A 20,091-nucleotide genomic window follows, 5' to 3' on the forward strand; every position below is an offset into this window, starting at 1 on the left:
GTGTCTTTTGCTTAGTTTTTCCCCTGTAAGATAAAGGTAATCCTGTGGCAGAAACTTGAAGGAGGATATTTTTCCGTGAGGCCACAGCAAGTGATGGGAAGGGCGTGGCTTTGAAGTGAGGGGAACCTGGGCTCAGCCCACTTCATAGCTGTACACTTTTGCATTACTTAACCTTTCTCAGGTTCCATCCTGAGGTGTTGTGAGGAGACACCCCCTCCTCTAAGAAGCTTTCTCAAATCCGTGTCGGTGCTCTTCTGCACCCTTGCAGTGCTCTGTATCTCACAGGCAGGGAGCATGTTTCTTACTGCCCTGTGTAGTTGGCTTCCTTGTTTGTCTCTCCCTTCAGACTGCAAGCCCCTGGAGAAGCTGCAGGCTCCCTGTCTGATGCATTTGTATTCCTAATGCTTAGCTCTCTGCTTGTTGGCATCTTTGATGCCAAGTGAATTGATGAGTAGTGCTTAGCACATAGCAAGCACTCAGTAAATGGTACTGCTGTTACGATGCTCTGAGAGATTTGTCTCTTTTAAAATAAGCTTACAGATGTCTCCACTCATCTCAATTAGTTGGATATTAAAATGCAGACTTGGGTAAGGAATGACCATAGCACAGCAATTTTGGCTTTCCAGAAGGTTTTTGCCAAAGAAAGACAGCAACTGCCACTTGTTTTGTAATGGTAAACCCAGATTTTTGAAACTCTGACCAGAGATCTCAGATTATAGTCTTGAAAGAACTTGAAGGTGTACCTGGTAGATTTTCAAACCATCTTCCACTATTAAGCTGGTAAAGCCACAGCTTCCTGGGATTCTCAGAGGGAAGGGAGACTATGGCATCCAGGAGACAGAAAACCTGAGCCTTGGTGTCAGACAAGCCTGGGTTTGAATCATAGCTCTGCCATTTATGAACTATGTGGCCTTGGGAAGTTATATAAACCCTTCCAACTTCAATTTCCTCATCTGTAAAATGGAGTTAAGAATAGAACCTCCATGGTGGGTGTGGGGGTGCAGCTCTCATGAGGATTAACCGAAACAACATATGTGAAGCACTTTGCATGATGCCTGGCACACAGTGCAGGCTCAGGAAATCATGGCTGGTATTGTGCTGAGACCTCCCGCCGCCTTTTCCTTCTTTCTTCTGTACTCCCCTTCCCTCCTCCTGAGTGATGTCAAAGCTCTGGGGAAATTTAAAGAAGTTCTTCTTTGTAGACAACTTGAAGATTCCTGACCTAGACAGATGATTGGAGCTAGTTCCTCTTGTGCTGTGGGATTTGCTAAAAGAAAAGTTTCCTCCTATGCTGGTGAAAAAATAACTTTCTTCCCTTATATGGTTTTAATTTGTACTGAGCCCCTTTTTCCTGTTTTGACATTTAGACCTTCTATGTGATCTTAAAAAGCATTTTGTTTTCTTCTAAATATGTTTGTAATAATTACAGAAGCAGTGGTGTGCTCGTAAAGTACATCCTGGACTTTTAGTCCATCTCTCTGCTAGGGCCTTCCTCCCTCTACCTTCTCTGTTTGCCCTCATTTAGGAAGAAGGGAGTTGTACCAAATGTTGTTAAATAATAGCAGTCATGTTTAAGAAACATATTTACCTATCTGTGTTCTTACACACATTGTTTCTTCTGGGATATATACACACACACATAAATACATATATACATAACATGCCAGTACTCTCCAACACAAAGTTATACTTGAAAAGAAAGAATTCTTGGAGTCAAACTGGGAATAGTTGCTAAGCATGGTACATCTGGCTTTTCAGTTCCTTATTTTATTTCTAAAGTATTTCAATCGTTTGTTCTCTTTGACCTTTTCTGACTATGAGCCTTGACCCACAGAAGATGGTTTTATAATTTCATTCATTTGTCTATTTATCCATTTACCCATTCTTCCACCCATTCATCCATCTATCTGTCCATCAAATAATTTTTGAACACCTACCATGCTTGAAGCATCATTCTGCAAGACAAAATTCAGTGGGTTGGGAGTCAGGAGATGGGGGTTTTAATTCCAGCTCTGCCGTTAACTCAGTTTCCACAGAGAGGAGAAATGACTTACTCCAGATACTTGGTGATGCAGAGCGCTTTCTCCATCTGACATTTTATAATACATCCCAGCAGAAATTTCGACCACTACCCGGGTGCCGTGGTTGAAGGACATTTCACACCCCTTGCAAATCATGAAAAAGGCATAGATGGGTCCGTTATACATTTAGGCACTTTAATTTGTGTCAACATTCAAGCTTTCTTCAAAAAGCTCAGTTTATTCTGAGGAATCTCGTGGTGGTGGTGGTGTTTATGAATGACAGCATGCCCATCATATAATTTTTGGCTTGTCTGATGGTTTCCAAAATGTTACATTTTCATTTTGTGAAACCATGAACAACCATGGACAAGGAACGTCAGAAAAGTCCAACCCTGATTTTTCTTCTTTGCTTTTCCTTTGTTCTGTTTTTATGGCTCCAGTAACAGGAATTTTATTACAGCAGTTTGTGTCCTCAGCTCTTTTGCTGAGGCTCTGCATAATTTATGATCTAGATTCCAAAATGTTAGTGAATTGCTCCACCAGAAATAATGGAATGTGACAGCAATGGATTTCACATTCTTGGCCCAAATGTTTGTGTCTGTGGTTTACAAGTCATTTCAGAGCACAATTGCTACATTGCTCAAGCTGTTACTGAGAATGAATTCTGACAAAAGAAGCGAATTTGGGTAATTATAAAAACACAAAGTGGGTCTGTGCAACAGTATTCTACTTATGGGTATCAGGAAGAAGAGCATATCCCCCCCAACCTGCCACCCTCCCACAGACATGGTTCCCCCCTCTATTCTAGGCCACACTGCTGAGTATTAGGTATGTGGTTTAGATCTCAGAGTATCTGTTATGTGAAAGGTATACATGATTGATGAATCACCATTTATCAGACACTTTTCCTGTCTGAATAAAATCGGTGTGTGCCCTCATGATATACCCTTGGAGGCATCATTTTTTTTTCAAGTTTTATTTCCCGGAGTGAATGCCTGATGAGATAGTGAATAAGTCTCACATAAACCCAGATGACCCAAAAGCCCCATAAACTGTTTACTTCCTTTTTGTTGAAATGCATTTTTATTAGGTATATCTCCCAACAATTTCAGAAAGATCTGGAAATAGAGCCTACTTTAAATGCAAGATCATTTAAATTACCAAAAATCGCAGTTTCTTCAGAAGTACTAAAGTAAAGAGACTGTTTTTATGTAATAAATGAATCCTTGCTCCCATGTTGATGTGGCTTTTGTTGATGAGTCAGAAGAGGTTCAGTGGTTATGGAATTAACTGTATAAAGGATCTGGGAGGTTTGTTTGGTATTAAATTGTCCTTTGTATGGCAAAAATAAGATAAAAAGTCATCTCACCAAATTCTTGGACTCTTCATGAAAAGAGTCCTGGATATTAATGCTTGTAATAGAGCTGACAGAAATGACACAATTGCACTGTGGACAAGAGCAGGCTGCTACAGTTGTAAGGACATCCTCCAAGTTGTAGGACACAGCTGCTCTTTCCTCTTAGTAAAAATATTGATGAGTTGTCTCCACAAGCAATATGAACCTTTACTCCATGATCATACCACCCAGAGTATGGACAGAATCATGAACTACAATGTGTAAGTATGTATGTATGTACGTATCTGCTTTCTTATACCCTCCAGTGAGAAGTGATGAAAAACACTTAGGACTTTTTATTCGTTTATTTAATATTTAGTGAACGTCATGTCTCAGGTACTATTCTAGGCATTGGAGGAAAAACAGTGAAAAAAATAAAATCACTGCTTCACTTACATTCTAGTACAGGAGATGTGTTCTTAAACAAATAAGTGCCAGGAAGGAAAATAAAGCTGGAGAAAGGATAGAAAAAGACAGTGAGTGGGTGGAGAGGAAGGATGGAGGCAGGGAGCTGGCTGGGATATTTTAGCTGATGAGGTCAAGGAAGGCCTCTGTGAGGAGGTAACTGAGCAGAGACCTGAATGCAGCACAGAGTGAACTTCAGAATGAGCCAAACTTGGGTTTGAATTCCATCATTGTAACTTACTTGCTGTTGGACCTCTCTGAATCAGTTTTACCATCTGTTAAAGTACAGTTAATAAAACCCTGCTTGCATGTATGTAGTTGGTGTTTATTGATATTCTTCCCCCTCCTCCTCTTTTTCTTTTGCATTTAAAAATTAAATACAGCTTTATATTCTCTGACTATGCTGGTTAACCCAGAGTTTACAATGTTTACAGTAACAATGTTTTCCAAGTAAAAATTTAAGACTCAAGAATCTGATCTGAAAAAAATACTTATTTCTGATTTATGAGCTTATTTATATGACTAAATATCCAAGGAAGTTATAAAAATTAGTTATAGTTAATTATACATTTAATTAATCTTTACCTTTATTGATAAGAAGAAGATTACATGAAATTGGCCATTTCTAGAAAGTTCAGGCCCATGGATACCTTAACTATGTTAAATGCCTGCAGTCTCATAAAACTCTTTTGGGGAGTCCAGAAGTCAATTTTAACAGATGGAGATCTTAACTTCTTGGAACTTTACATGGGACAGTGGGTGGCATGAATGTTGACCTAAGTGGAAAGTGACAGAAAAATTCTACAGTTAAGAGTTTCTAATGTAGTGTGTTCCAGAGACTGTGATCTGAGTGGGATTGATGTGGACAGCATTACTGTCAGTTCACAGTAACATTAAAAGCTCCTTTAGAGAAAGAGTCCGCTGGGGCCTTATTAGTTCTAGAGCCACTAGCTGCTCTGGGGAGAGCTTCACAGGCACAGCAGCCTCAAGGCTATGTCTGTTTTACATCAAGTTCCTCTCAGGGAACAGTACAGCACACAGCTCTGTCCTGGCAAGACTTCCGGCTGAAGGAGCCCCTGAATCCAGAGCATTCAGTCATCCTGGTCATCATTGCAATACTCTGTATTTGTACACTGCTTTATGAATCATTTCATTTTGTCCCCATTAACAACCCTAGAGAATCAGGGCAGACCCTCTTGACCTGATGGACTAGGAGTTCACATGTCCAAGAGCACCCAGGAAGCCAGGACTATACCCAGACCCAAGCCCATGAGCAAGTTTCCCCTGGACCACCATCCTGGGGAGGACCACTTTCCATAGCACGAGAGCTGCTGACCTGTGGGAGATCCTTCCACAGAAATCCTCTGGGTGTTTATAGTTGGTGCTGTGATCCTGGTCATTTGTGTGAAATAAGGCAGGAGAGGAGAGAAAGGAGGTTTGGCTCAGGGCCTGAAACCAAAGAGAACCATGCAGGGAGAGATGGCACCTAAGAGGGGAAAGATCCTTTCCGTGGAACATTAGGGTCACAGATTTTAGAGCTAGAGAGGGGCTGTAGTGATTGTATAATACAGTTCCCTTAATGTTTAGGAAAACAAAACAAAACAAAACCACAACTCAGAGAAGTTGAGGGATTTATATCACAGAGCTGGTTCATGGCTAAGCAGTGTGACAGCATAATGTTTCTAATGTCCAGGGAAACAGGTTTCTTAGTATTTTCCTTCCTCATATCAGGCTTATTCTCCTTAATCTCCCTCCTGCAATAGAAAGCCGTTTAATTTTTGACAGTGTTATATTTTAAAATTGTTCATCTAGTGCTCATGGTTCCTAAAAGCAGTCCTGATTAAAATGTCTTTAGTTGAAATAAGAGCGGTGATTAAGGCCATCTTATCCTTGTTACTGTGGATTTATCCTCCTTACCATCATCTCCTTGATTTGTGAATGTACTACAGAAATGGAGCCCACTGGGTACTGGAGGCAATTGCTCATTTCATATAACCATGTTTTATTTTCTGTTGTTTCGTGTATCAAAATGTGTTCTTATTTCTTTCTACGTCTCTCCTCCCGTCTAGGCTGTGAGTTCCTTGAAGGCCTGGTGCCAGGCCTTTTGAGTCTGTGGATTGCATCCCCTAGCACAATGTATGACCCTCAGGAGGCATTCATTAAATGTGTTTGTTTTGGTAGCGTGTTTATACTGCCTTTCCCTCAATCCCCTCAACTCCACCCCATCTCCTTTCTTACCCATCCGCCTAGCTCAGGATGAAAGCAGTTCTTCTGTACTCCTAATAGTTAACAGACAGGAAAATTGGAGCCTCATGATTCATGCTTGTGTTTGTCTTTGTAAGTATCTGTGTTTTGAGAACTAGTGGTCATTGTTATTCTTTGTGCATCTTAACTGTCCTCTATTTTTGTTTGTATCTTTGAGTTCAGTTCAACGATATTGATTTCCTTTTAATGGAATAGAAGCCACCTCAGATCTTTCCTGCATATTGAGTTAAGTTTTGGTGTTTCAGAGGGGCAACGCCGCCTGGTGATTAAGAGCTCAGGCTGTGGAGTCAGAGGGACACAGGGTCTCATATCCTGCCTGTGGGGTTATCTCTAGGCCAGTTGTTTGGCCTTGATAAACCTCAGGATTTTCCCAAACTATTAAAGCCAGAGCTGCATTGACCAAATCAGTATCATTGCAATTCTAAACAGCAACATGTTTCTGGATTGTTTTCTTTTTCATTCATCCGTGCAGATGGAGACATGGGCTTCTGCCAGAGTAGGCATCTTGATGGTGATACTGGGTAGGAGGAAAGCTACAGAATCTCACACTTTCAACTCTCTTATTTTATTAGTTATTAAAGCTTCCCTTGTGCAAATACTCATAAACATTTGCGCAGTGTTTTTAAAAATTTGCGGCAGAAAGATTTATTGGAGCATTTGAAGACTTTTGGATCTCATTTCCCAAGAGTCTAACAGTACATCCCTTTACCCATTATTAAACATTTATGAAAGCAAAGAGTTCTAACAGCTTTTGACAATATCTTGCACTTATAATGATTTTTGTGTCAGACATCTGTTTGCTTTAGACTCTGGCTTGTTAATGCTATAGTTCATTCCACAGACTGAGTTAGAAAGTGTTTAAGGAGTGTGATGGTTTTAAAATATATCCACAAATTCATTGACACTCCTCCCTTCAAAAAGTAGAACCTAATTCTCCTTCCCTTGAATGTGGGCTAGACTTAGTGATTCCCTTCTAACCAATAGAATATGACAGAAATGATGCTGTGTGACTTCTGAGTCGAAGTCATAAAAAGGATACAGCTTCTGCTTGGCTCTCTCCCTCTTGTGTCATTTGCTCTGGGGGAAGTCAACTGCCATCTTGTGAGAATGCTCAAATTTAACCTACTGGTGGAAGATAGAAATGGGTATTCCCCCTCCACACTAAGAGAGGGCCTCCAAGAGAACTACTCATAGCATTTGAGGTACCTGCAGGAATGGGAGTCACATTCTTCAGACAGATGTCTGATTATGTAGTGAACTTGGTGGTCTGCTCCCTGTACCTCCCGAGAAGGAGAGGAGAAAGGTGAAGATAGGGGCTAGTAGTGGAGAACAGGCGCTTCTCTATTTGGCGAGTCAAGCATACACAAATTTCTATGGACCAAAGAGTATAGAAGTTGGCTTGAGACAAGTCTCTAGAACCCTTCCCGAGAGGGCTGCCTCTGGGTGAGGAATCCCAGCAGCACAAGGCTGTGGAGTGTCACTCTATGGATGAGATCTAAAAGAGAGTTCCCACATGAGGGAATTATGCAATGGGTAGATCTCCCCCAGGGGTTCCAAAGAACTTATACCAGACCCTCACAAATGGGACCAGCATTTGGATGCCAGCTTAAAGGCAGCATCAGTAGCCAGTCTTGGGCAAAAAGCTAGCAACAGCCAAGAGAATACTGGTTAAGTAAGAGTCACCTGTCCCTTTCCGTGCCCCCCTAGGCCAACATACTGGAGGAGTAAGGAGAAGAGAGAATTAGTTCTCTACTAGTGGTTTTCCAGTAGAACTTTGACAGACCTTCCTCTGTGTGCTTATGGTTAAGCAACCTAAGTTTCCCATCTTTGTTGCCAAGGATGTGTTACTACTTCTAGCCAATAAAATGTGAGGCCATGGAAAGTACATATGCACTTCTCCAGTGTTTGTTTTCCTGCCACAGCCACTGAGGTGGTGGGTGTGCAGAGCAGAGCCTCCTGCTGACTCGCCTTGGACATGCAGAGTGAGCAAGAAACAGACATGTGGTAACTCTCTGAGACTAGAGTGTTCTTTGTGACAGCATAACCAAGCCTACCCTGATTAATACAAGCAGGGGCACGGAAATGGAATGCCCTCATGTTAGATGTTTCCCTGGACATCTGGAGCTCAGTTGAGAAATCAGGTTTTAAATTTGAGGTCTGTGCAGCCTGAGTCCAGCCTTAGACAACAGTGCTGCTCTAAGCATGGGCCAGTGCCAGTCTGTGAACTATGTATTCCATGAGAAGACACGGAGAGAAAGCAAGAATAAACATTTCAAAAGTTTATAGAAATTGGACATTGCTGTGATATTTTATTGCATCTTACAATAGTATTAGTCTGCAATAGATTGTAAAAAGCAAAAAAACCCCAACTGGGCCTTCACCAAGATAGTTTGAGAAGCACTGCTTTACAGTATATTCAAATCAATCTTAGATATAGTTAAAAGAGAAATCAATTTGGAATTATTTCTTCTTTGTATATATTCCATATATCCATTCTGTTTCTCAGGCTTCTTAATCTTTCTTTTGAAATGACTCTAACATAATAACAATATCAGAAACCATCAGATGTAAATGCCCATATTTTCTCCCCTTCACTTTCAAACTTGGCTCCACCTCTTTATTACTCTTCCTCTCAGGTTCTCCTTCCTCAGCTCCCATTTACTTCTCACCCACCATAAATCTGGCTTCTTCTCCTACCGCTCTTTTAAATTTCTTTTGCTGAAGTCTCCAGTGATCTTCTAAATGTCAGATCTGTCAGCCTCTCCTTATACTTCATTTACTTGAACTCCCTGTCCTGTCTGCTGCTCCTGACAACCCTTCCTGGAATTCCTTCTTCACTTGGCTTCTAGAGTGCCTTTTAGCCTGGGGGCTTTACTTCTCAACAACTCTGCTTAGCAAAAAGTGGATATAAATCATTAGGAGTGTAAAGCTTTTGAAATTTAGTTCATTGATGGATTTAAGAAACCAGTGTGCTTATTTTGTAAAGAATCCTTTTATAATGTAAGCATTTCCTTAGTTATAAATGGTGTTAGTTTTTTATTATGTTGTTTTTTTTTTTAAGGAAATAATACTGGAAATCAAACACACACAAAGTAACATGAGCTGATTCACTCTTAATTTCTCTTCATCCTAAAGCATTAAGAAACTATGTCTTCATTTTAAGACATTTCAATTTCATTTAATTTACTCCACTCATCATTTACTGAGTGCTTTCTGTTGGTTAAGCACTGGGCACATTAATTCTTTGTTAGAGAGGTGAAATGATTTGCTCAAGATTGCATCACTAATTTCCACTTCTAGGAAAATGGAATAGACGTACTTTCCCTATTTCTCCCACTAAGGTAGAACTGAAAAATCTAGTCATTATATATAAAACAAATATAAGAAGACACAGAAAGGGCCGGCCCCGTGGCTTAGCGGTTAAGTGTGCGCGCTCCGCTGCTGGCGGCCCGGGTTCAGATCCTGGGCGCGCACCGATGCACGGCTTCTCCGGCCATGCTGAGGCCGCGTCCCACATACAGCAACTAGAAGGATGTGCAGCTGTGGCATACAACTATCTACTGGGGCTTTGGGGAAAGAAAGAGAGAAAGAAAGAGAGAGAGAAAGAAAGAGAGAGAGAGAGAGAGAAAGAGAGAGAGAGAGAGAGAAAGAGAGAGAGAGAGAAAGAAAGAAAGAAAGAAAAGAAAAGAAAGAAGACACAGAAAGGTAGAGAGAACAAGGCAGAAGACACAGAAAGGTAGAGAGAACAAGGCAGACGAGCTAGGAGGATCCAAAACAACAATATGATGGTGAGTTCCCTGGGTCTTCTTTTTGCTTCATGTATCCCAGACTGGACGTTGGAGAAGCCAGCAACCTGGAAACACCAATGGGTGCAAACCAGAAAAAAAAAAATCCTGAGCAAACTTACTGTCTAGCCAAAGGATCAGTCTACCAAGACAGAAAACTTTTGGGCAATCTGCTCTACTCTAGCCAAACGCCACAGAAAGAATGGAGGCCCCACCTCCACCAGCAAAGGCTGAGTGGAGAGCCTAAACTTTTACCCTTGCCAGGCTGTAATGAGGCCCCCCAACCCACCTGCTAGGGTAGTGCCAGAGAAGGCCACATGAGAAGCTAGAACTTTTTCATCCTTGCCAGGTAAAACTTTCACCCGCTCAACTCCGTAACAGTGGAAACCACTTGCGGAGCCTCGACCTCCATGATTGTTACCTGGTGGTAACAGTGCACTCTTCCTTCTCCTTCCTGGGGTGGTACCAGAGGAGACATAGTAGAGAATCAAGATTTTCATCACCAATCAGTGGTAATGAGGCCATTAATCCCACACCCCATGTCAGTGGGGAACATGTGATGAGCCTGGACTTCCACACCCACCCAGCAGTAATGAGATACCCCTCCCATCTCCTCTCTGAAGGCTTATTGAAAAGTCAGGACTTTCACCATCTCTCAGTAGTAACAAGGCCACCCTCTCCCATGGTGTCAGTGGAGACCATGTGGGCAGTAGTAATGAGGAGACCCTACTCCTCCCAGCCAGGGTGATATCAGTAGAGGCCTGAACTTCCACCCCCACCCAGCAAATAAGAAATGCCTCCTCAATACCCTCAACTACAACTAAAAATCCTGGACGTTATATATGACAAAAATAAAAATACTAAGAAAGATAGAGAGAAAATAGACCAGCTAGGGACTTCAGGGCCTAAAGAATGACATGGTAATGAGCTCCCTGGTAGTTAGTTCCCTCAACAGAGACTAAATGGAGAGACCTGGACTTCCACCCCACCTGGCAGTGACAAGGTATTACCCTCCCTTCACCCACCAGAGTGATGTCAGAGGAGACCTGTAGCACACAAGATTAAAACAGATCCAGAATCTTAAATTGTAAATATCCCAAAAGACTAGGTTTCAGTTGAAACTCACTCATCATACCAAGAACCAGGAAGATCACAAACTTAATGAGAGAAGACAATCAGTAGACACTAACACCAAGACAATGCAGATGTTAGAATTATCTAAGAAAGATTTTAAACCAAACATCACAAAAATGCTTCAAAAAGTAATTATGAACATACTTGAAACAAGTGGAAAAAAATGAAAAGCCTCAGCAAAGAAATAGAAGGTATAGAGAAGAACCAAATGGAAATTTTAGAACTGAAAAATACAATAACAGAAATAAAAAGCTCAACAGATGGGCTCGACAGCAGAATGGAAAGGACAAAGGAAAGAATCAATGAACCTGAAAATAGAACAATAGAAATTATTCAGTCTGAGCAACAGAGAGAAAATAGACTGGGAAAAAAATGAATGGAGCCTTGGGGACATGTGGGACTATAATGAAAGATCCCACATTTGTGTCATTTGCGTCCCAGAAAGAGGAAAAAGGGGCAAAAAAGAATATGAAGAAATAGTGGCTGAACGTTTCCCCAAACTGGCAAGAAACATAAACCAACAGATTCAAGAAGCTGAGCAAACTCCAATAGGGCAAACCCAAAGAAATCTACACCAAGACACGTTATAGTCAAACTTCAGAAAACTAAAGACAAAGAAAAACATCTTGAAAACAACCAGAGAGAAACAATGCATTACTTACAGGGGAAAAACAATTTGGATGACAGTGGAATTATCAGAAACCACAGAAGCCAGAGGAAGTGGCACAACATTTTTCAAATCCTGAAAGAATTATTTCAACCCAGAATTCTATAACCAGTGAAAAATGGAAATTAATACATTCTCAGTTGAAGGAAAACTAAGAGAATTTGTCACCAGCAGACCTAATCTAAAAAAATGGCTAAAGGAAGTGTTCTTAACAAAAAGGAAATGCTAAAAGAAGGAATTTTGTAACATCAGGAAGGAAGAACATAGTAAGAGCAAAAGTATAGGTAAATACAATGGGCTATCCTATCAGCAAGAATATATAGAAGAACTCAGCAACACCATCAGCCAACAGTATCTAATTAACATTTATGGAACATCCCACCCAACAACAGCAGAATACACATTCTTTTCAAGCTCCCACAAAACATATATCAAGGTAGACCATATCCTGGGTTATAAAACAAACTTCAACAAATGTAAAATAATTGAAATCAGAGTGTGTTCTCTGACCATAATGGCATCAAACTAGAAATCAATAACAGAAAGATAGAAAATCTCCAAACACTTGGAAACTAAATACACTTTTTTTTTGTTTGCTGAGGAATATTCACCCTGAGCTAACATCGTTGCCAATCTTCCTCTTTTTTGCTTGAGGAAGTTTTGCCCTGAACTAACATCTGTGCCAATCTTCCTCTATTTTATATGTGAGTTGCCGCCACAGCATGGCCGCCGACGAGTGGTTTAGGTGCATACCGGGGAACCTAACCCAGGCTGCTGAAGTGGAGTGTGCCGATCTTAACCACTAAGCCATGGGGGGCTAGCCCCTAAACACACTTTTATTTTTATTTTTTTGTGAGGAAGATCAGCCCTGAGCTAACATCTGTGCTAATCCTCCTCTCTTTTTTATGCTGAGGAAGACCGGCTCTGAGCTAACATCTATTGCCAATCCTCCTCCTTTTTTTTTCCCCCAAAGCCCCAGTAGATAGTTGTATGTCATAGTTGCACGTCCTTCTAGTTGCTGTATGTGGGACAGGGCCTCAGCATGGCCGGAGAAGCAGTACGTCGGTGTGCGCCTGGGATCTGATCCCGGGCTGCCAGTAGCGGAGCACACGCACTTAACTGCTAAGCCACGGGGCTGGCCCCCTAAACAACTTTTAAATGACAAGTAGGTTAAAGATAGAGTCTTAAGGAAACTGAAAAAATACATTGAACTGAATGAAAATGAAAATAAAACATATCACAGTTCGTGGGAATTAAATAAAATAATGCTGAGAGGGAAATTTATAGTGCTAAATGCTTACATTAGACAAGAGGAAAAATCTCAAATCAAAAATCTAAGTTCCCACATGAAGAAACTAGAAAAGGAAAAGCAAGATAAACCCAAAGCAAGCCAAAGGAAGGAAATAATAAAGGTAAGAGCAGAAATCAATGAAATTGAAAATAGAAAAACAATAGAGAAAAATCAATAAAAGTAAGAGCTGGTTGTTTGAAAAGATCAATAAAATTGGCAAGCTTGTAGCAACACTGACAGAGAAAAATAGAAGACACAAATTACTAATATTGGGAATGAAACAGGGAATATTATTATAGACCCTGCAGACACCGAAAGGATAAGGAAATACTATGGTACACGCATAATACACACATAAATTTGATAACTTACATAAAATGGACTAATTCCTTGAAAAGTACAAACTACTACACTTACCCAATGTGTACTAGATAATTTGAATAGTCCTATAACTACTAAGGAAATTGAATTCCTCATTAAAAATCTTCCCAAAAGGGCTGGCCCAGTGGCATGGCAGTTAAGTGCTCGCACTCCGCTGCAGCGGCCCGGGGTTTGGATCCCGGGCGCTTGCTGACGCACCACTTATCAAGCCATGCTGTGGTGGCGTCCCATATAAAGGAGAGGAAGGTGGGCACCAATGTTAGCCCAGGGCCAGTCTTCCTCAGCAAAAAGAGGAGGATTGGCGTCAGCAAAAAGAGGAGGATTGGCGACAGATGTTAGCTCAGGGCTAATCTTCCTCACAAAAAAAACAAACAAAAGTCTTCCCAAAAAGAAATCTCCAAGCCTAGATGGTTTCACTGGAGGACTCTACTGAACATTTAAAGAAGAATTAACACCAATTCTGCAATCTCTTCCAGAAAATGAAAGAGGAGGGAACACTTTCCAACTCATTCTATGAAGCCACTATTACCCTGATACCAAATCAAGCAAAGACATTTTTTAAAAATTTGTATATATATACAGATATATATAATGAATATAGATGCAAAACTATTAACGAAATATCAGCCAATAGAATTCTTCAACATATAAAAGGAATTATACACCATGACCCTCTGAGTTTATACCAGGAATGCAAGACTGACTCAATATTTAGAAATCAGTCAGTGTAAGCCACCATATTAACAGGCTTAAGAAGAAAAATCACATGATCATATTAATCAATTCAGAATGGAAAAATAAAAACAAAAACAAAAATATCTGACAATACCAAATGCTAATGAGGATGCAGAGCAATCGGAACTCACATACTTTGCTGGTGGGAATGCAAAATGGTACAGCTGCTCTGAAAAACAGACTCATCATATGACCCAGCAATCTCATTCCTAGATATTTACCCTAGGGAAATAAAGTCTCCGTACTATCTTTGCAACTTGCTATGACAGCAGAATTATTTCAAAGTAAAAGATTAAAAAAAAGAGAAAGATCACAGAGCCAGCTAAGGTCACGGCCAGGACTGAGAACAAGGGCTTTTTGCTCTTATCAAAAGCTTGGTTACCATTCTGACCTCGCAAGAAACTTAACTGATTTTGCTCTTGCAGTCTCAAAATGCCAAATCTGGATGGCAAAACTGGTGAACTCCTTTAATTCCTCTACCTACTTAACTTCCAGAGGCGTTTGGAGCCATTTTCAAGAACCACTGGTATATTCCATAGTTCACTGCATTTGTATTTGCTGAAGAGTTTGAGACAGCCTCTGCCCTTTGGTGCAGTTAGCTTGTGAATCACCTGAATCACTGAATCAAGCTGTCAGTGGTGTATTTCCGAACATTGTTAGAGTCATGTTAGAAAATCAGATTATTAGTGTATCTCAGCATTAAAAGGATCTTAGAACCATGGAATGTTAGAACTGGAAAAGCTTTTTATAAAATATTATTCAGTCTAACACCTTCACTTTACTGATAAGAAAACTTATGTTTTGGGAGGTTTATTGCCTAACCTGAGATCACACAACAGATTCATGGCTAAGCCAAGAGGAAAACACATTTCTCCTGGCTGTTAGTATGTTTCTGTGCTATAATGAGGGTCCTGCTGAAGTCACCAGGCTGAGAATTGTGCTTATAAAGTATATTGAGACCACTGGATGAACGGTTGTGAATGCCTCTCACTATTCAATATTTCCATCTCAAAAGGTTTGCCTTATTAAAATATGTAATTTTATAGAGCAGCAAATCAAATGGCACGTGATGCCTTCTACCGTGCTACCCTCAGGGATATATATCTGTAGCGTTCACACATTGGACTCCAAAAGCCCAACTTTTGCAGTTGATTTTTTCATATCTTCTCATTTCCTTCTTTTTTTTTTTTTTTAAACCTGCCTTGGCATACCTGCCGCTGATCTCTTTTCGCTCTCAGCCCAGAAGTCACTCCCGAGGACTGACTTCCAGTCCTCCTCTTGCAACCCACCTGAGGCAGAATGCAGTAGTCCTCATTTTATAGTTTACTTATGAAAGCCCATTTACAGGTGGAGAAACAGAGGCTGGGAGAGGACGAATGACTGACCCATCACTTGAGGTCACAGCTCAAAATCAGTTCGTCCTGGAAGCCCTGTCTCTCGTCCCAGAAGGGTTAGGCGTCTTCTGTGGACTCTCACAGTGCGCTATGTGACCTCCATTAGAGCGCACATCACTTTTGTTTTTAACTGACTTGGTCTAGATCGGTCTTTCCATCAGACTAGGAGCTGCTTGAGAGCAGTAATGGGGTCTGACTCATCTCTGTGTCCCCAGAATCGGGCAGCAGGGTCTGGCATATAATAGGTGCTTTTTTTTTTTTTGAGGTAACCATAATATACAAGCTATTTTTTTAATTGATGTTTTAATAGTTTTTAACATTGTGAAATTTTGGGTTGTACATTTTTGTTTGTCCATCACCATATATATGACTCCCTTCACCCCTTGTGCCCACCCCCCACCCCCCACCCCCATTGCGCCTGGTAACCACAATACCGTTTTCTCTGTCCATGTGTTGGTTTATATTCCACATATGAGTGAGATCATACAATGTTTGTCTTTCTCTTTCTGGCTTATTTCACTTAACATAATATGCTCCAGACCCATCCATGTTGTTGCAAATGGGATGATTTTGTCTTTTTTTATGGCTGAGTAGTATTCCATTGTATATATATACCACATTTTCTTAATCCAGTCGTCAGTCGAGGGACACTTAGGTTGCTTCCACTTCTTGGCTATGGTGAATAATGCTGCAATGAACATAGGGGTGCATAAGCCTCTTTGGATTGTTGATTTCAGGTTCGTTGGATAGATACCCAGTAGTGGGATGGCTGGGTCATAGGGCATCTCTATTTTTAATTCTTTGAGGAATCTCCATACCGTTTTCCATAGAGGCTGCACCAGTTTGCATTCCCACCAGCTGTGTATGAGGGTTCCTGTTTCTCCACATCCTCTCCAACACTTGTTGTTTTTTGTCTTGGTGATTATAGCCATTCTAATGGGCGTGAGGTGATATCTTAGTGTTGTTTTGATTTGCATTTCCCTGATGATTAGTGATGTTGAACATCTTTTCATGTGCCTATTGGCCATCTGTATATCTTCTTTGGAGAAGTATCTGTTCATTTCCTCTGCCCATTTTTTGATCGGGTTGTTTGTTTTTTTGTTGTTCAGTTATGTGAGTTCTTTATATATTATGGAGATCAACCCCTTGTCAGATGTATGTTTTGCAAATATTCTCTCCCAGCTGGTGGGTTGTCTGTTCATCTTGATTCTGGTTTTGTTTGTCTTATAGAGGCTCTTTAATCTGATAAAGTCCCATTTGTTTATTTTTTCTTTAGTTTCCCTAGTCTGGGTAGGCATGTCATCCGAAAAGATTCCTTTATGACCAATGTCAAATAGTGTGTTGCCTATATTTTCTTCTATGAGTTTTATAGTTTCAGGTCTCACCTTCAGGTCTTTGATCCATTTTGAGTTAATTTTTGTGAATGGCGATAGCAGATGGTCCACTTTCATTCTTTTGCATGTGACTGTCCAGTTTTCCCAACACCATTTATTGAAGAGACTTTCCTTTCTCCATTGTATGTTCTTAGCACCTTTGTTGAAAATTAGCTGTCCGTATATGTGTGGTTTTATATCTGGGCTTTCAATTCTGTTCCATTGATCTGTGTGTCTGTTTTTGTACCAGTACCATGCTGTTTTGATTACTATTGCTTTGTAGTATGTTTTGAAGTCAGGGATTGTGATGCCTCCTGCTTTGTTCTTTTTTCTTAGGATTGCTTTAGCTATTTGGGGTCTTTTGTTGCCCCATATAAATTTTAGTATTCTTTTTTCTATTTCCATGAAGAATGTCATTGGGATTCTGATTGGGATTGCATTGAATCTGTAGATTGCTTTAGGTAATATAGACATTTTAACTATGTTTATTCTTCCAATCCACGTGCATGGGATATCCTTCCATTTCTTTATGTCATCATCGATTTCTTTCAATAATGTCTTGTAGTTCTCATTGTATAGGTCATTCCCCTTCTTGGTAAGATTTATTCCTAGGTATTTTATTCTTTTTGATGCAATTGTAAATGGTATTATCTTTTTGAGCTCTCTTTCTGTTAGTTCATTATTAGCATATAGAAATGCCACTGATTTTTGTAGATTGATTTTGTACCCTGCAACGTTGCTGTAGTTGTTGATTATTTCTAATAGTTTTCCAACGGATTCTTTAGGGTTTTCTATATATAAAATCATATCATCTGCAAATAGTGAGTTTCACTTCTTCATTACCTATTTGGATTCCTTTTATTCCTTTTTCTTGCCTGGGCAATTGCTCTGGCCAAAACCTCCAGTACTATGTTGAACAGGAGTGGTGACAGTGGGCAGCCCTGCCTCATTCCTGTTCTCAGAGGAATGGCTTTCAGTCTTTCCCCATTGAGTATGATGTTGGCTGTGGGTTTGTCATAAATAGCCTTTATTATGTTGAGGTACTTTCCTTCTATTCCCATTTTGTTGAGAGTTTTTATCATAAATGGATGTTGTATCTTGTCAAATGCCTTCTCTGCGTCTATTGAGATGACCATGTGGTTTTTATTCTTTGTTTTGTTGATGTGATGTATCACGTTGATTGATTTGCAGATGTTGAACCATCCCTGCGTCCCTGGTATAAATCCCACTTGATCGTGGTTTATGATCTTTTTAATGTATTGCTGTATTTGGTTTGCCAATATTTTGTTGAGGATTTTTGCATCTATGTTCATCAGCGATATTGGCCTGTAATTTTCTTTCTTTGTATTGTCTTTGTCTGGCTTTGGTATCAGGGTGATGCTGGCCTCGTAGAATGATTTAGGAAGTGTTCCATCTTCCTCTATTTTTTGGAATAGTTTGAGAAGGATGGGTATTAAATCTTCTTTGAATGTTTGGTAAAATTCACCGGAGAAGCCATCTGGTCCTGGACTTTTATTTTTTGGGAGGTTTTTGATTATTATTTCAATCTCTTTACTTGTGATTGGTCTATTCAGATTCTCCATTTCTTCTTGGTTCAGTTTTGGAAGGTTGTATGAGTCTAAGAATTTATCCATTTCTTCTAGATTGTCCAATTTGTTGGCATATAATTTCTCATAGTATTCTCTTATAATCCTCTGTATTTCCATGGTATCCATTGTAATTTCTCCTCTTTCATTTCTAATTTTGTTTACTTGAGGCTTTTCTCTTTTTTTCTTAGTAAGCCTGGCTAAGGGTTTGTTGATTTTGTTTATCTTCTCAAAGAATCAACTCTTTGTTTCATTAATCCTTTCTACAGTTTTTTTGGTCTCAATTTCGTTTATTTCTGCTCTGATTTTTATTATCTCCTTCTGCTGACTTTGGGCTTTGTTTGTTCTTCTTTTTCTAGTTCTGTTAGGTGTAATTTAAGGTTGCCTATTTGGGCTTTTTCTTGTTTGTTAAGGTGGGCCTGTATCGCTATGAGTTTCCCTCTCAGGACCGCTTTTGCTGCATCCCATATGGTTTGATATGGCATGTTATCATTTTCGTTTGTTTCCAGATAGTTTTTGATTTCTCCTTTAATTTCATCAATGATCCATTGGTTGTTCAGTAGCATGTTGTTTAATCTCCACATTTTTGTAACTTTCCCAGTTTTTTTTCATGGTTCATTTCCAGTTTCATAGCATTATGGTCTGAAAAGATGCTTGTTATGATTTCAATCTTCTTAAATTTATTGAGGCCTGCTTTGTTTCCCAACAATATGGTCTATCCTAGAGAATGTTCCATGCGCGCTTGAGAAGAACGTGTAGTCAGCTGTTTTTGGATGGAGTGCTCTGTATATGTCTACTAGGTCCATCTCGTCCAGTTTTTCATTAGGTCTACTATTTCTTTATTGACTTTTTGTCTGGATGATCTATCCATTGATGTAAGTGGGGTATTAAGATCCCCTACTATTATTGTGTTGTTGTTAATGTCTCCTTTTAGGTTTGTTAATAGTTGCTTTATGTACATTGGTGCTCCTATGTTGGGTGCATATATATTTACAAGTGATATGTCTTCTTGGTGGAGTGTCCCTTTTATCATTATATATTTCCCTTTTTTGTCTTTCTTGACCTGTTTTATCTTGAAGTCTACTTTGTCTGATATGAGTATGGCAACACCTGCTTTCTTTTGTTTGCCATTAGCTTGGAGTATTGTCTTCCATCCTTTCTCTCTGAGCCTGTGCTTGTCTTTAGTGCTAAGATGTGTTTCCTGGAGGCAGCATATTGTCGGGTCTTGCTTTTTAATCCATCCTGCCACTCTGTATCTTTTGATTGGAGAGTTCAATCCATTTACATTTAGGGTAATTATTGATATATGAGGGCTTAATGTTGCTGTTTTGTCACTTATTTTCTGGTTCTTTTGCGTTTCCTTTGTTTCTTGTCCCATTTGTTTTGGACTGCCAATTCAGTTTGGTTGTTCTGTCTTATGACTCTTCTAGTTTTCTCTTTGTTTATCATTGCGGTTTTGTTTTGATTATTTGTTTAGTGGTTACCTTGAGGTTTGTGTAAAAAATCTTGTGTATGAGATATTCTGTTATCTGATGGCCACCTATTTCCTTATACTAAGTCAATTCAATCACTTTCCTCTTCCCCTTCTAAGTCGTTCTTGTTATACCTTATTCTGTCTTGTGTTGTGGCTATGTGTTTACAGTGATGAGGTTAAATTT

The 20,091-nt window shown here is 39.9% G+C and overlaps 1 protein-coding gene across 2 annotated transcripts in view; it reads left to right on the forward strand.

The window, feature by feature from the left end:
• The window catches only part of TTC28 (tetratricopeptide repeat domain 28), a 412,509-nt gene that overhangs the window by 256,511 nt on the left and 135,907 nt on the right, over positions 1–20,091 (forward strand). The window lies entirely within an intron of this gene.

This window comes from Ceratotherium simum, chromosome 35 (genome assembly GCF_057802395.1).
Source record: "Ceratotherium simum simum isolate JZ-2026a chromosome 35, ASM5780239v1, whole genome shotgun sequence".
In the NCBI taxonomy this organism is placed as follows: Eukaryota; Metazoa; Chordata; class Mammalia; order Perissodactyla; family Rhinocerotidae; genus Ceratotherium; species Ceratotherium simum.